A 16754-nucleotide genomic window follows, 5' to 3' on the forward strand; every position below is an offset into this window, starting at 1 on the left:
TCTGAGGTGCTAAGCTCCCTGGTACGGAAGGAGTTCAAGCAGGGGCTGGGTGGCCAGCCACCTGTCATGAATGTTGTAAAGGAAATTCCTGCACTGGGCAGAGAGTTGTAGATGGTTTCTAACTAAGGAATTGTAGAGCTGGAAGAAATCTTAAACATTATCTTGCTCAGTCCCCTCTGTGCCTAGAGGGATTATGACTTGATCACACTTATTCAACTAGTGATTGGGACTCAGGAACAAGACACTTCAATTACATTTTCTACTCCACCAAACTGTTAAGTTCCCTTCTCTCTCTGAGGTGCTATGATTCTGAATAAGTGAAAACAGATTGCGCTAAGTTGGTGATATTAGGCTCCTCTACAGGGAATTAAGTTGCTTTAATACTTGTTTAAAAGTAGCTTCCATGTAAATTGATACATACATGAAGGCCTCTCTTCACATTAATTATCCTTTCTTTGATGCCACACACCCTAGGCCTTGGGCACCTTAAGAAAGCCTAATAAAATAAATGACACATACAGGCTGTTTCTCTCCACCAAAGAACTGAGTTTCGGCTTCTCTTGAAACAGTGCAGATTGCAGAAATCTTCAGAGAACTGAGATGCAAACGCTTGGTAATTAGTGCCTGGAAGAGTCCAGAATGCTGAAAAACAACCTCATTCTCTGCAAGGAAGAGACGTCTAGAGAGAAGGCTGGTCTCAGCTAGAACAGTACCCTATGCAGTTTATGTGGTGGAGGGACCAAAGATGGTCATTGGCTCTAAGTTCCAGGTCTGGCGTTAAATTACTATGATCTTGAACAAGAAGGCAGGTAGGTGGCTCAGTGGATAGAGCTCTGGGCCTGGAGTCAGGAAGACCTGAGTTCAAATCTAGCCTCAGACACTTAATAGCTGTGGGACCCAGGGCAAGTTGCTTAACTCCTGTTTGCCTTAATCCACTGGAGAAGGAAATGGCAACCACTCCAGTATCCTTGCAAAGAAAATCCCATGGACAGCATCCATGGGGTCACAAAGAGTCAGATAAGACTGAACAACTGAACAACAAAGACCTTGAATAAGATTCAGAATAGTAGAACTGAAAATCCTGATAAGAACTTGGGGATCCAGCCCAACCCCTTCATATTACAGATAGGGAAGCTGACACCCAAGAGGTAAAGTAACTTGCCCAGGGTTAGTTAGCAGCATTTGAACCAGTAACCTCGTCTCCTAATGTCCAATCTAATGTTCTTTCTACTACTACACTGACCTTTAATTTTCTGTGAACAGATTTCCTCAAGGGGATTTAATAATAACTGCTATACTTATCTAAGTGTTGAGAAAATCCATCAATCATTCAATCAACAAGCTTTTGCTAAGTGCCCACTGTCTATCAGGCACAGTGCTAGACGCTGGGATACAAAGATTTGGAGCTGAAAGGGACTTTAGGTAATCTAGTCCAGCCACCTCAACTTGCAGATAAGGAAACTGAGGCCCAGAAAAGTTAGGCTTTTATGAGTGTTAACCAATGAGGCCGGGCATTAACCTCAAGTGCTCTTCCTCCAAATCTATCCTTCTTTCAAATATATCACGTTCATTAACTTTATTTATTTATTTATTTATTTTTAGGTAATTGGGGTTAAGTGACTTGCCCAGGGTCACACAGCTAGTAAGTGTCAAGTGTTTGGTCTGAGGCCGGATTTGAACTCAGGTCCTCCTGACTTCAGGGCTGGTGCTCTATCTACTGTGCCACCTAGCTGCCCCTATATTAACTTTAAAGAGCTGTGTGACTGGAGCTCTTATTTTTAACAACTCTTTCTGTATCCAAGGGGCACCTCCATGACTTCTGGCCCTAGTTGTGAGGTTGAAAACAATGCCCTTGGCTGTTCCATTATAAAAAAACATTCATTCAATGATACCAGATGCAAGATGGATCTTCATAGTTAATGCTTACAAAGAATTTGAAGAAAGAAAACAACACTGAGGAAGTGTGCCCCAAATTCTTCATTCAAGGAACTCAGAGTCAGCATTACCCTTGTTGACCTGATGTCCTTCCAGACACAAAAGAAAGTTCATCTGATGATGAACTAAGGCATTTAGGTCGTAGTCTCTGTAGATATGAGACATGTTATTAAAATATTATGTTCATTCCTTTCTTTTTAGGGTCTAAAAAACTATGTTCAAAATTGATGCTCTTTCGGTTTGCACTTACAACAAGGTAAATAGAATGGGGTTAAAAAGAGAGATGCCAACCCTCTACTTATGTTGCTGTTGTCCAGATTAAAATGATGCTAAATAACTGGTTTACCTGATTTTAGGGGGAAAAAAGTATATTGGTCAATTGAATGGATTCAACTGGGATCATTCAATTGTGTTGAAACAGTGTGTGTTTTAAGTTAAGCACCTACCACGTGCAAGGCACTATGCTAGGCACTTAGGATGCAAAGACGAAGAGTGAATAGTCTTAGCCTTTGAGGATCTTATGTTCTCCTTGGGGAGATGCAACAAATGTATAAATAAATACGAGGCAAATGGAAAATGAAGAAATAACTAACAACTGGTGGAATCAGGGCTTCATAAAGGAGATGGCACCTGAACTGAACCTTGAAGGGGCTCTCTGAGATATGAATATGAAAGGCTAGTGCATTTCAGACACAGGGGATGGTGAGAATTAATGATGATGATAATAATAATAGCTTGCATTTATATAGTGCCTCCTGTGTGCCAGACCCTGTACTAAGTGCTTGACAAATATCATCTAACTTATTCCTCAAACAGTCTTGTGAAGAAGGTGCTATTATTACCATTTTACAGAGGTTAAATGACTTGCCCAAAGTCACACAGCTATTAAGTGTCTGAGGCTTAAGTGTTCCGGCCCAGCACTCTATCTACTTTGCCACCTAGCTGCCTTTATCTGTGTGCCTCTGAGTCTATGAAAGTCCATTTCAGATAATAGTTAAATGCCCAGTTTGCTGGGAATGTCAATTTTTTGAAGAGAAATAATGTGAAATAAGGCTTTCGAGGTAGATTGGAGTTAGATTGTAGAGGGACTTAAGCCAGTGGGAAGTTTGTATTGTATCAGAGAACCATTAAAGGTTTTGGAGTTGGGGGATTGACATGGTCAGATGTATTTCTTAGAAAGATTATTTTGGCAGCTATTTGGAGGATGGATTGGAGAGAGGCAAGACTAGATGCAGTGAGATCAATTTAGAGGGCGTTACAATAGCCTCACCAGGTGAGAAGTGATGAAGGACTGAACTAAGGCTTTAGCAGTGTGAGTAGAGAGGAGATAGATATGTGAGATGTTGTAGAAGATGCAGCTAACAAGATTTAGAAGATAATAGTATAGAAGGGGATGTGTGTGTTTGTGTATGTGTGTGTGTGTGTGTGTGTGTGTGTGTGTGAGTGAGTGAGAGAGAGACAGAGACAGATAGACAGAAATTCAGAATGACTTAGAGTCAGAAAGACCTGGATTCAAAATCTCCCCCTTGACACATACTGGCTGTGGATTATGAGCAAGTCACTTAGCCACTAGAGCATCATTTTCATCTATAATATGAGGGGCTTGGACCAATTGTGTCTAAATTTGAGTTTCTAGGATCCTACAGACCTGAAAAAGAAAGATAGTGGTTCCCTCTATAGAAATATAGAAGTTTGGAGAAGGAAAAGGTTTCGGGGGGAAGATAATGAGTTTTACTTTAGACACTGAGTTCAGCATGCCAGTGGAATGTCTATAGAGATATCCAGCAAGCAGTTGGTATGTATGACTGTAGTTTCTAAAGAAACATTAGGAATGTATGTGTAAAAATTGAGAGTTGTCTCCAAAGAGTGCATCAAGAAAGGGTACATGCAGAGAGTTGAGCTTTTGAGGGGCAACCATGTTTAGAGTATGGCAGATAGATAATGTGCTAAAAAAAAAACACTGAAAAGGAGCAGATAAACATGCAAGAGAACCAGGAGAAAACAATGACATAGAAGCTAATGAAAGAAGGAACAGGGTGAGGCTGACAGTATTTGAATCTGGAAAGATGTGAAGGAGAATGAGGATAAGGGAAAGGTACAGTCTGTTTTTTCCCTAATACTTTGTTTTGGACACAAGTCATATCCCCCTTGCTTGATGATACCTCCCCATATAAAACAATTAACCAAAACCCAATAGAGTTATTTTCAACTGATAGCAATGCAATGTTCTGCTCTTATTTTGTTGTTTAGTCATTTTCAGTCATGTCTGACTATTCATGACCCCATTTGGGGTTTTCTTGGCAAAGATACTGGAGTGGCTTGCCATTTCCTTCTCCAGTTCATTTTACAGATGAGGAAACTGAGGCAGACCGGGTTAATTGATTTGCTCAGAGTCACACAACTAGTAGGTGTCTGAGGCCAGATTTGAACTCAGGAAGAAGAGTTTTTCAGGCTCCAGGCCCAGCACTCTATCCACTGAACAATCTTGCTGCTCTTATAGCCTACTGGTTTATCACACAAAGGTAGAAAGTATATTTTAATTAATATGTTTTAAAGGAGTCATTAAGAATCAATATTGGCAATTATATTTGATGTAAATTCTATTATCTTTCAGTGTTGTCTTCAGAAGCCAGTTTGCCAGGGGCTAAGAAGTGAGGAGGTGAAGAGGAAGTAGAGGTAAGAGTATAAACACCTCTTTCTAAGAGTTTGACTATGAAAAGGAGAAGATACATAGGATGATAGCTTGGGATAGTGTAGGGTCAAGTGACCTCATTATCCTCATTCTTTAAGATTGCTATTGGTATAAGGATCTAGTAGTATGCAGGAGTGGGCCAATCTAGTAGTCAGGAAGAAATGAAAACGATCTAGAGAGAAGAAAAAGAAGCAATAATCAAAGGGGCAAATACCCTGAAGTGATGAGAGGGAATGGGAACAAGTAGAAAAATTAACCTTGGCCATAAGGAAAGTCACCTTTTCCTCAAAGACTGGATGAATGAGTGATAATATACACTAGTTATTGGGGGTCTAGCAGGGGAGATGAGGGAGCTCATGATGGCTAGCCTCCAATTTCTCAGGAAAGTAGGAGGTAAGGTGAGCTGCTGAAGACATGAGGGGATACTGGGCGGAGGAAAATGTTGGAAGCAACCACTTCAGGGACCATGTAAGAATCAGGATAAAGGGTAGAGTCAAGCGTGTTAAGAGTCAAGGATAAAGGGCTTGTGTGCAGCAGTGAGAGATCAGTTGAGATTTAATAACATGAATTTATAGTGGACAAAATAAGAGTTGTTTGGCTTCCTCCAGTACAACTTCACAGCTGAAGAATACAATCTAAGAAGAAAGGATGAGGGGCAAGAGATTCAAGGGTAGAAGATGGTGCAACTAGCATCTTATGTATGATCAAAGATGACCTTTCCCTCTAGATTTAGATATAAGCTTGAAGTCAGAGGGCATATATTTTTATATTTGGGGAGCAGATTGTCTTGGAAAGAATGATGTGTGTGTTGGCATATATACATATATACCATATGGTATTATATGTGTGTGTGTATATGTATATATGTATATATATGTATATATATACATATATATATATGTGTGTATGTGTGTGTGTGTGTATATGTATACATATAAAATACACACACACACACACACACACATATATATATATATATGTATATATAAAATCTCATAGGGTCATAGAACGAGTATTAAAAGTGACTTTAGAGGTAATCTTATCCAACCCTCCCATTTTATAGATGAAGAAAATGAGGACCAGAGAAGTCAAGTCACACAGTAAACAGGGTCAGATTTTGAACTCAGGTTCCTCAGTTCCAAGTTCATCACTCTGTACTTTGTATCATGTTGCATCCTTCATATATATAGTATTTTATGTTTTTCTCCACACTACCTATCATATCTGTTACGTCATTTTATCATCACCTCACCCCCCCAAAAGCCCCCTTTTACAAATGAAGAAATAGAGGCCCACAGAATTTGTGACTTGCTTGGGGTTTTACTGCGAGTGAGAAGCAAGGCCAAGACTCGAATCTCAGTATCCCAATTTTTTGAACTTCAATCTTAGGCCACACTGTATTGACTTTTGTTTCCATCTCGGTCCCTTTACATGAAAGGGTTAACTCAGTGTAGCATCATCTGGCTAGCAACAGACACTGTGCAATAACCACAATGGTCAGGGGGCCAAGTTCAATCCTTCAGGACTGATATTTGCAAGGGCTACTTGCTAAAGAATCCAAAAGGTCAAAATTAATTAGATGGAGATCTGTTATTCTTTAACTCATCTCTTTCCTAGAGTTCTTATCAAGGAAAATGGTGTCATATTTTTTCCGATTAGGTGTTTCCTTGGAGAGAAAAATGATATGAATCAGAAATCCTTCCAGCGTGGGGTATGCTTTCCTAAGAGACAAATTACACCAAGCACATCTGCTTTGACAAGTTGCAACTTATATCCTTCTACGGTGTTTCTGCTCTTTTGAAAATGTTAATAAAAACTTAATGTGGAAAAAAAACACTTTTTCCAAATATGTGTACCAATGAGCCCCAGGCAACTCATATTTTCTTATAAAGTAGGTCACTCACATCAATCATGTTGTTTTAGTGCATTTTTTTCCAAATTAGGAATTTTCAATCCATCATGCTACATTATGATATCCCATTTCCAAACATTTCCTTTTAATATGCTCTTTAACATGATAAGAAAATCTAATAGAATACATTACTGTCACTTTTCAGTGATCGAGTATTTCCTTCTGTTGCAATACATGATGAGTTAAGCAAAACATTTTTACTAGCATGCTCTTTAACAGGAATGGATTGTTTTAAAATGTGACAATGGTTAAGAACCTGCCAACACCACACTTTGGTATCATGAACTAGCTCAAGTCATAGGACTAAGTAACTGGCCTTCCCTAGGCCTCAGTTTTGTGAAATCCCAAAGATGTGCCTGGATTTTGAATCTTTGTTTAAAAAAAAACAAACCAAAAAACTCTGGAGCTTCATACCCCTTAGCGGATTGTTTAAATTTAGCCAGTCTGCTCTATGGTGTTTCATATGCATACACAGTGTACTTGATAGATCAAACACTTGCAACATTCTTTCCTTTAAAACCACATTTCTTCAAATACCTCTAAAGACCTCCTGGATCATGCAGAAAGGGCGGATCCTTGGCCTTGAATGTGTGAAATTATCCAAATGCTATGTTAACGTCTTTTTTTTTTTGCAGGGGGTGGGGGTGGGGGAGAGGGAGTTGGATGAAATTTGGGTTATGTACTCTGTTTACAACCCACTTGGGATAAATAAATTTACTTGTTTGTCTATTTGACAATAATTACCTGGCAGAAGCAGGATATTTGTTTCAGCTATTAACTATGGTTCCCTAATGCTAGTTTTGGTTTTTTTAGGATAAATTTTTTTTGACATCTTTTTGGTTTCATTTCATCTAAATTTCCCTCTATATCCCTTCCTCTCCATTAGAGCCCTACATTATAGCAAAGAATTTTTTAAATGAGGAAGAACAGAAAAACCCCCCAACAAAACTGAACCATACAACAAAAACATCTGACTACAGTGTACATACAATGTTCCACCCTTGTGGGGCACCCCAACCTCTTAATGCTGGCTTTTGAGTTTGGGGAAAAATTTTGTGATTAGGCATATTTTTAGAACAAGACAATGGGAGGACATTAAGGGAATTAGGAATGGAAGAGTTTGTAGAACACAGTTGAAGTAAGTTGTTGAAGGTAAGGTCCACATGGCCCTGAAATATGTGAGTGGAAAATTTCCACTTCTGTTTTTGTCTTCTTGAAACTATATCCTGAGCTTGGCATTGGGTAGATGTATCCCTGACTTGTTCTAGCCCTTTCCTGAGGGAGTGGTAGAGTCCAAAAGTGGTGTGAGTAGGGACAGGAGATGTTATTATAATCAATGATCTACATTACCTGTGCTTATAGATTTTTGGAATTATCTATCTATCTAGCTTAGTGAGACAGATATATGATTTCATTGGTGAGAACTACCAGTATGGGAAGTCCCTTCAAAGATACAGGTTGGCAGCTCATTGACAGTTGTCAGGGGGCACCAGACCAGTGTGTGTCAGAGACATGACTTGAACCCAGTCCTTCTTGACTTGAACCCAGTCCTTCTTGACTCCAAGGTAGCCCTCTATCCACTACCTCATCCTGAATCTCTGAATTTCCTGTCATCATTATTACCTAAATTAATGGCTTAAAACTGTGTGTCTTTGCACAAAATGAAGCGAAGAATCTAGGCAGTTCTTTCCCAAGACAGTTCAGAGCAAATAAGAGCATTTACCTGAGATATCAAGATAACTGAGGCAATAGAATTTTGGAGTTTGTTTCTGAAAATTATCAAATGTCTAAATACAACCTGTATCTCATCAAAAGGCAGGTTTTAGTTTAGATCAGTTTTTACACAAAGGCACCCTCACGGGGTGCAAAGAGGATTGGGTTGGGAGTAAGGAGTATGTGAAGTCAGATGACGTGGGCTCAAAATCCTGGCTGTACCTCCCCAATACCTGTGATATCTGTGTGACTTATGACAAGTTAATCATTTCATATTTTTGTGCCTCAATTTCCTTGTCCATAAGAATGAGAGGTTTGGACTGGGTGACCTCTATTGTCCCTCCCAACTCTATGGCTATAATTCTGTGATCCCTAAATTCTAGCCCTGACCAGAATGATAAGCTATAACAAGCCCTTTCCCTTCTCCCTAGCCTTGTTGGCCTCAGCATCCTCATCTGTAAAATGAGGGACTGGACTGAGCACAACGAAAGATCGCTCTTGAACTCACTGTTTGAAGGAGGTTCACAATGCTAGCAGGCTCCCTTTTCTCTTGTGAGTTGATTAAAAATGTTATCCAGCTGCATCTTTTCCTCCAGCAGATGGTCCTCTGGTGGACAATAATACCAAATCAAAAGCAAGCTCACCTGTAATTAGTAGCAAGTGTTTCCATGAATGCTGATGTATCTGTCTGCTTTATCCGAGGGCATTGAGGCAGCTCTGATACTGCTATCGCCACTGTGAGCTTTCCAGCAAAGTCAAAATGAGTGCTTGGTGCGTCTCAACTTTTATTTTTACAGCAATCTTTGTACCCAAACCACCGTAGCGTTTTTAATAACAAGCTGGCAAGGAGTCAGACATCTGTACTTGAAAAAAAAATATCCAGGCCAAGTATTTCTAAATCCTTTATATTTACTTGTAACATTAGAATAACCATGAGGTTGCTTTTTGCATAATCAGAACCATTCTCATTAGGCCTTAAAGATCTTGTCCTTCCCAGGGTCGCTGCAGTGGTTTTCATTACGACAGGGACATTGACCTTATAGCTGTGCCAGAAAATGAAGTTTTCCTTGATGGGTTAGCAAAGAAATACAGAGAAGCTGAAAGAAATCAGAACCAACAGTAGAGTCAATCCTGCAGTAAGACAAACATCAGAGGGGCAGGGCAGCTAGGTGGCACAGTGGATAGAGCTCTGGCCTTGGAGTCAGGAAGACCTGAGTTCAAATCTGACCTCAGACAAATGATACTTATTAGCTGTGTGACCCTGGGCAAGTCACTTAACCCTGACTGCCTCACCAAAAAAAAAAAAAAGACAAACATCAGCTTGGTACCATTCCCCATAAAACATTGAATTCCGGTCAGCAAATGTTTATTGACTGCTTTGGGCACAGCACTGTGGTAAGCACTGGGGGATGATTCAGAGTCTGGATAGGATGCTATCCCTGCCTTCACAGTTTATAATCTGAGGGGACTTGAGTGGAATGCTGAAGGACAATAGGGATTTTAGGAGGTGAATGTGTGGAGGGAGGGAGAGCTTTCCAGGAATGGAGTTGGGGTGGGGATAGCCTATGCAAAAACACAAAGGAAGGAGATAGACTATCCTGCATGAGGAACAGCTAATAGGCTACTTTGATTGGAGTGTCTGGAACCAGATTTTTTTATATATACTCATCTGTGTATGTGCTAGTTCCTCCAGTATACACTCTTTTTGTTGTTGTTTAGTCAAGTCTGACTATTCATGACCCCATTTGGGGTTTTCTTGACAAAGATACTAGAGTGGTTTGTCATTTCCTTCTCCAGCCCATTTTACAGATGAGGAAACTGAGGCAAATAGGGTTAAGTGACTTGCCCAGGATCACACAGCAAGTAAGTATCTGAGGCCAGATCTTTTTTTGGCTAGGCAGTGGGGTTAAGTGACTTGCCCAGAGTCACATAGCTAGTAAGTGTTATGTATCTGAGGCTGGGTTTGAACTCAGGTCCTCCTGAATCCAGGGCTGGTGCTCTATCCACTTTGCCACCCAGCTGCCCCTAAGTAGAATCCTTCTTTTATTTGATTGCCCTTTGCTTTTTTATTTTTTTTTTTGGTGAGGCAATTGGGGTTAAGTGACTTGCCCAGAGTCACACAGCTAGTGAGTGTTATGTGTCTGAGGACAGATTTGAACTCAGGAAGATGAGTCTTTCTGACCCCAGGCCCAGTACTCTATCCACTGTATGACCTAGCTGCCCTAATATGCACACAATAGGTGCTTAATACATGTTTGTTGAACTGGCTTAGATTTTTTTTTAAAGATCCTAGTTCAAATCCAGTTTTAGACCCTGGGAAAATCACTTAACTTCTGTCTGCCTCAGTTTACTCAACTATGAAATCAGTATAATAATGATATTTACCTCCCACAGTTGTGGTAAGAATTAAATGAGATATTTGTAAAATATAGGCACAATGTAGTGCCTATAGTAGAACCTAGTAGGCACTTAACAAATGCTTGTTTCCTTCCTTCAAAAAAATAATCTAGGGGCAGCTAGATGGCGCAGTGGATAGAGCTCTGGCCTTGGAGTCAGGAGGACCTGAGTTCAAATCTGGCCTCAGACACTTAACACTTGCTAGCTGTGTGACCCTGGGCAAGTCACTTAATCCCAATTGCTTATGAAAAAAGCAAAAAAAATCTGGTAGAGAAAAATGGAATGCATCTGTCTTATCTGTCATCCATCCATCTACCTTCTTTCAATCAATCTAATTTGTCTGTTATATCTATCTATCTATCTATCTATCTATCTATCTATCTATCTATCTAGGTTTATAAAATCACTGTATGATACATGAGATTACCACCTAAGAAGTGCAAATAGAAAGCTGTGTGAAATCCAAGGAGGGATGGTCATTATCAAATAAGGCTTCCTAGAAGTCTTGGCATTTGAACTGGGCTTTACATAATGGGTCATTGGAAGAAATTGTTCTCATCTGCCCATTCTGACAGGGGAAGTCTTTACATCCCCCAAACCTACCGATGGATTTGTTGGTTACCCTCAACCCGGTTTAGCCTGTCTGCACAGATGGTATTTACTGGGGCATGGCTGCTGAGCATGTTACAGCTTCTTGAAGCCACAGGTGAGAGTTGAGTAAAAGGTGGACACCAATGGTGGATGAGCAGCCCTGAAAAGGGCTGAGTAAGCCCTTGAACCAGAGGTGCTAGTTCTCCCTGAACACTCACCTGCTGACATACAGCAGGTGCTATATAAATGTTGACTTCCCTCCCTCTCTTTCTCCCTATTGTCCTGCACTCCTTTTTTTGGCCAAACTCCTTGAAAAAGCTGTCTACACTCATTGCCTCCACTTCCTTTCCTTTCACTTACTCCTCAAGACTTTGCTTCTGCCACTGGACTTTGATGACTCAGGAAAAGCAAGTGAAGCACTCTGCCTCGTTTAAATCCAATTCATGCACAAGTCAAGACATCACTCCATGATGTCATTGGTCTTCTTTGAAAACAGAGAATGGACGACAACAACCACAAATAATAGGCTGGAATTCAACAAGCAGAAAGGGCTATGAAGGCATTCCATGCACAAGGAACACAGTAAGAAGAGGAAGAAAGTATAGGGTGTGCATGAGAGAAGACAGTCAGACAATAAACATTTATCCAGCACCTGCTATGTGCCAGGTGCTGGGCTAAGTACTAGGAGCAGAAAGAAAGACAAAAGGCAGTCAGAGCCTACTCTCAAGGAGCTCACAGTCTAGTGGGGGATACAGCATGCAAACAACTAGCTACCAAGAAATCATAAAGATAAATTGGAGATAACCGACAGAGGGAAGGAACTAGCATTAAAGAGGATCAGCAAAGCCTTCATGTGGAAGGTGAAATTTTAGCTGGGACTTGAAGGAAGCAAAGGAAGCCAGGAGGCAGAGATGAGGAAAGAGAATTCCAGGCATGGGGAGATGGCTAGTGAAGATTCCTGGGGTCATAGATTGAGTATGAATAAATGCTTATTGACTGACTACCTTGTCCTGTACATACCCTACACTTTCTTGCCTTTTCTCCCTCTGTTCCCTATACATGGAATACCCCTACAGCTTCTTCTGCCATTGAATTCCTACCCATTTTTTAAAAACCCAATTCAAATGTCAAGAGATTTTTGAATCATTCTCCATTGCTTAACATAGTGATAGGTCATTAAAGGATTTTATATTTGATCCTGAGGGTGAGAGGGGACCAATGAAATTTATTGAATGGGGTGGAGAAGGTGACATGGTCAGCTGTGTGCTTCGGGAAAATCCAGTTTGACTAGACCGTAGAGTACTTGGAGGAGGAAAGATTGAGAAGAGGTCGAGTGCTGCTATATTGTGGAAGGGCCTCAAATGTCAGGCTAAAAAGTTCGAACTTTATTCTGTAGGCAATAAGGAGTCATTGCAGGCTTAGCCACCAGGGGCATTGCTAACCCTAAGCTGACTAAGTGGCTTTCAAAACGTGTTCTATCTATCACCAGAGGAACCTGTGGGGAAATGTCAAGCTCTCAGTTGTTCCTAGAGAATTTGTGGCCTCTTTCCCTTAGTTCTGCATCCTTTGGGTGGCAGGGTTATGTTCTTAATCAAAGGAGTAGAGTCAATGCAGATATAGCCAATAGGAGTAGCTCTCAAGCCCCAGTCTCACCAGGAAGACTTCCTTTCTTTCTGATCAACTGAGCTATAGAGTGATTTCAGTGATGCTAGTTATGACCACAAAGCTAGATAGGCTTAATGAATATAGTTTTTACTCATAGGTATAATAAGATCAACCAATATATAATTAAATATTGACCATGGGGCAACACATTCAGCTTCTCTAGGGTCTGGCAGCCCACAAACCAGGAATTTTAGAAAAGACTCCATTTAACTCCATTGGTTACTTTTTCCCCTACCCTTGCCCCCAGAGAACAAAGGGGCTCAAACAATAAAACATAGCTCCTGAATGCCATTCCACTCATGGTCTGGCAAGTTCCCAGTCATGTTAGTTTGGGGACATAGGAACTTGGGGGTAATTTGGTTCCTTTCCGTTCTTTGGGTCCTTGCTTCTGGCTACTGCCATGTCTCCACTTCTCCTGCCTTGTCATTTGCCTGATGAGCCAGCTTCTGCCCAAAGACACAGCGATTCCACCACTTTTGAAGCTTGGTGGGCAAGCTATAGCAGTCTTTTTTCATCCCATTCAGTATTACTAATGCAGTAATCTTTTTCAGTCCTCATCCTCCTTGACCTTTCTACAGCATTTGGTACATAGACCACTATAGTAACGAGAGAGAGAGAGAGAGAGAGAGAGAGAGAGAGAGAGAGAGAGAGAGAGATTTGGTAGCCACACTCAGGCTGCATGTTTTTCATTTTTTATCCTTTTTAACCCCTCTGCAGCATTTGACCCTGTAAACCGCCAACAAGGGTTGTTTTTAGGATTCCTGAGGATTGAATAGTAGCCACAGTGATCATAGTTGTGACTAATGTTCTCTTACCCACCCTCCTCAATCATCAACTCTGGGAAAAAATACCAGACCCGAATACAGTTTGAGGTATAGGAATCAGTCCAGAGAAAGAGGTGGATACAGTAGCTACACCTGGGCTATACCTTTTTAGATCCTTATCCTCCTTGACCTTTCTGTAGTATTTGATGTTGTAGATCACCTCTCCTTTTGGATGCTCCCATTTTTCTTTTCTGTCCTTCTGTGCTCTTTGAAAATAATGGCACTTTCCCCTTTGCAGACACGTCAGCATCATTTTGATCTAGTGCCACTCTTTGCCTCTTAGGGCCTTGTGTTCATAGGCAAACTCATCTTCAGAGTCTCTGTCAGAGAAACAGATTCCATGCTTGTCAACTGGGCCATGAGCCTATGAAGTAACCTAAGACAGAGAAACTCTGTTTGTCAGCTAGCCCATAAACATAACTCCTGTTATGCCAAGATTTGAGCAAAGAATGACATGATCTGTAGCTCAAGAAGATAACTGGCAATGATGTGAAAGTTTTGAAGGAAGAGAAGATCCTTTAGAAGAATATTCTGTTAGTACAGGCAGGTGATAATAAGGGCCATCTCAATGGTGGTGGCAATGATAATTAGGGGCAACTAGATGGTTCAGTGGATAGAGTACTGGGCCTTGAGTCTGGAAGACCTGAGTTCAAATCCACCTTCAGACACTTACTATGTGACCCTGGACAAGTCACCTAACCTTTGTCACCTCAGTTTCCTAATCTGTAAGATGAGGATAGTAATAACATCTACCTCCCAGGGTAATTGTGAGGATCAAAGGAGATAATACTTGTAAAGTGTATAGCACAGTACTTGGCACCTAGTAAGCACTATATTAATGTTAGCAGTTATTGTTATTGTTGTTATTAATGGAGTAGGGGCAAATGTGAGAGATACTTTAAAGGTAAGTTGACAGAACTCCATATCTGATTAGATACGAGAAATAAAGAAAGTAAACAATAAAAATAATAACATCAAAGCTTGAAATGTGGAACATTGAATGAATGGTGGTGTAACTAAGAGAAATAAGTCAGCAAATGTATTGTTGTTAAGTTAGAGGAAGAGACCATTTTAAGGGAAAGGCAACAAGCTTGATTTTGGACATGTTGAGTTGAATGTGTCAGTGGGACATCCAGATAGCAATGTTCTGTTGGAATCTGGAAATGTAAATCTGGAGGTTTGGAAAACCATCTGGGCTAGTTTTGTAGATTAGAGAGACATCTATTCAGCAGGGATAGTTGGAGCCATTAAAATGAATCAGATTATCTAGGAAGAGAAAGCAAAGAGAGAAGAAAAGGGGGTCAATGAGAAAATCTTGGGAAAAAATAAAATCTTAAAAGGTCAAGATGAGGAACAGTAAAGACACAAAGGACAATCAAAGAAGTAAAAGGAAAATCAACCAAGTATAGTGTCTCTAAAACCAAGGGAGAAGAGAATATCAAGAAGGAGGAATTGTCAAATGTAATCTCAAATGTTGAAAACGAGTCAAAACAACAAGGCAAAAAGTCCACTGGATTTTGCAAATAGGAGATCATTAACAACCTTTGAGAGAATGCTGTGAAATAGTCCTGGTCTTGGAGTCAGAGGACTTATAATGGAGTTGGACAATGAGCTTGGAGATTTGCTGGGTTTAAATAATGGCTTACTTCCCATGTGGCCGTGGGCAAAATCATTTGGCTTTTCTGGATCTCAGTTCCCTCATCTAGAAAAGGAGGAGGTTAGTTCAGATCAAGGATTTGTAACCTTTTTTGGGGTGTCAAAGACTGGGTCTTTGGCAAACTAGAGAAGCCTGTGGACTCCTCAAAATAATATTTCTAAAAGCATAAAATAAAATACAAAGGATTACAAAGCAAACCAAAGGTTAATGAAAATCAAGATGTAATTTTTTTTCCCATCCACATTCAAGGATTCCATGAAAGGTATCCACAAACCACTTAGAGGTCTATGGACCCCAGCTTAAGAGCCCCTGGACTAGTTGGATTCTAATCAAAGTTCTCTTCTAGCTTTAAATCTATGGTCTAATGATGCATACATGATTCCTTGTCATTTGGATTTCACTCTCCTATTTAAGTGGAGTAATGATCCTGAGTATTAACATCTTGACTTTTGTACTATGGTCTCTTAGACTCTGGGCTACATGTGGCTGACACTTCATTCCTAACCAACAAAATGTTGGTTATCAAACTTAGTTGACTCTCAATATCTTTAAGTCTTCACGACATGAGTTCTAATAAAGTATGAAGTATGCTAAAGTAATTAGGCTGGATTGCCCATTATGTCACTCAAAAATGTGTCTTAATGGTGACCTAGCTTTGTAATCAAGAAAATCCAGATTTTCTTTGGCATTAACCCTGGTTTCCTCTACTGGACTTTGTCATCTCTTAATATCCCACTCTAGTCCAATGGGTTCATAGCTAATTTCAGTTTGTATCTATTCCTGGGGATCTGATATTTCAACTTCCACATTTCCTCTCTCACACCCATTGACTTCTTTGGCTTATGCTGGAAGAGGATTCCAGTATCTTTACCAAAAAAAACCCCAAATGGGGTTAGGAAGAGTCAGACACGACTAAAACAACTGAACAACAACAACAACGCTCTCTAAGAGCCCCAACATTGACTGCTGACCATTAAATATTCATTTCCTGAAGTGCTTCTGTTAGTTACACCACCATTCATTCAATGTCCCACATTTGAAGAAGAGCTCTAGGGCCCAGTCCAGCCTAATTACTTTAGCATACTTCATACTTTATTAGAACTCATGTCTTTGTGAAGACTTAAAGATATTGAGAGTCAATTAAGTTTGATAAGTAAATTTTTTCAAAATGTGTCTTGGCTTTCCCCACCTCCCATTACTCAAAAGATAAGAAGACAGATTGTATCATAGTAAGAGAATAACACAGACCAGGGATGGGGGCCACATGTGGCCTTCTAGGTGCTTGGGTACAGCGTTTTGACTGAGTCCAAGTTTTACAGAACAAATCTTTTTATTAAGGGGATTTGTTCCGTGAAGTTTGGATTCAGT

At 40.3% G+C, this 16754-nt stretch overlaps 1 long non-coding RNA gene across 3 annotated transcripts in view; it reads left to right on the plus strand.

The window, feature by feature from the left end:
- LOC110209557 (uncharacterized) overlaps positions 1–16754 on the plus strand; it is a 72310-nt gene that overhangs the window by 29239 nt on the left and 26317 nt on the right. For 2 of the 3 annotated variants that reach the window (XR_013485247.1, XR_013485245.1), the window contains exon 2: positions 4550–4611. This is a non-coding gene — a long non-coding RNA (uncharacterized LOC110209557). Of the gene's footprint in view, positions 1–2136; positions 2192–4549; positions 4612–16754 lie in introns of all 3 variants that reach the window. The other variant, XR_013485246.1, reaches the window with a different exon arrangement.

Source organism: Phascolarctos cinereus, unplaced genomic scaffold (assembly GCF_003287225.1).
Source record: "Phascolarctos cinereus isolate Bilbo 61053 unplaced genomic scaffold, phaCin_HiC Scaffold_3;HRSCAF=262, whole genome shotgun sequence".
Lineage (NCBI taxonomy): Eukaryota > Metazoa > Chordata > Mammalia > Diprotodontia > Phascolarctidae > Phascolarctos > Phascolarctos cinereus.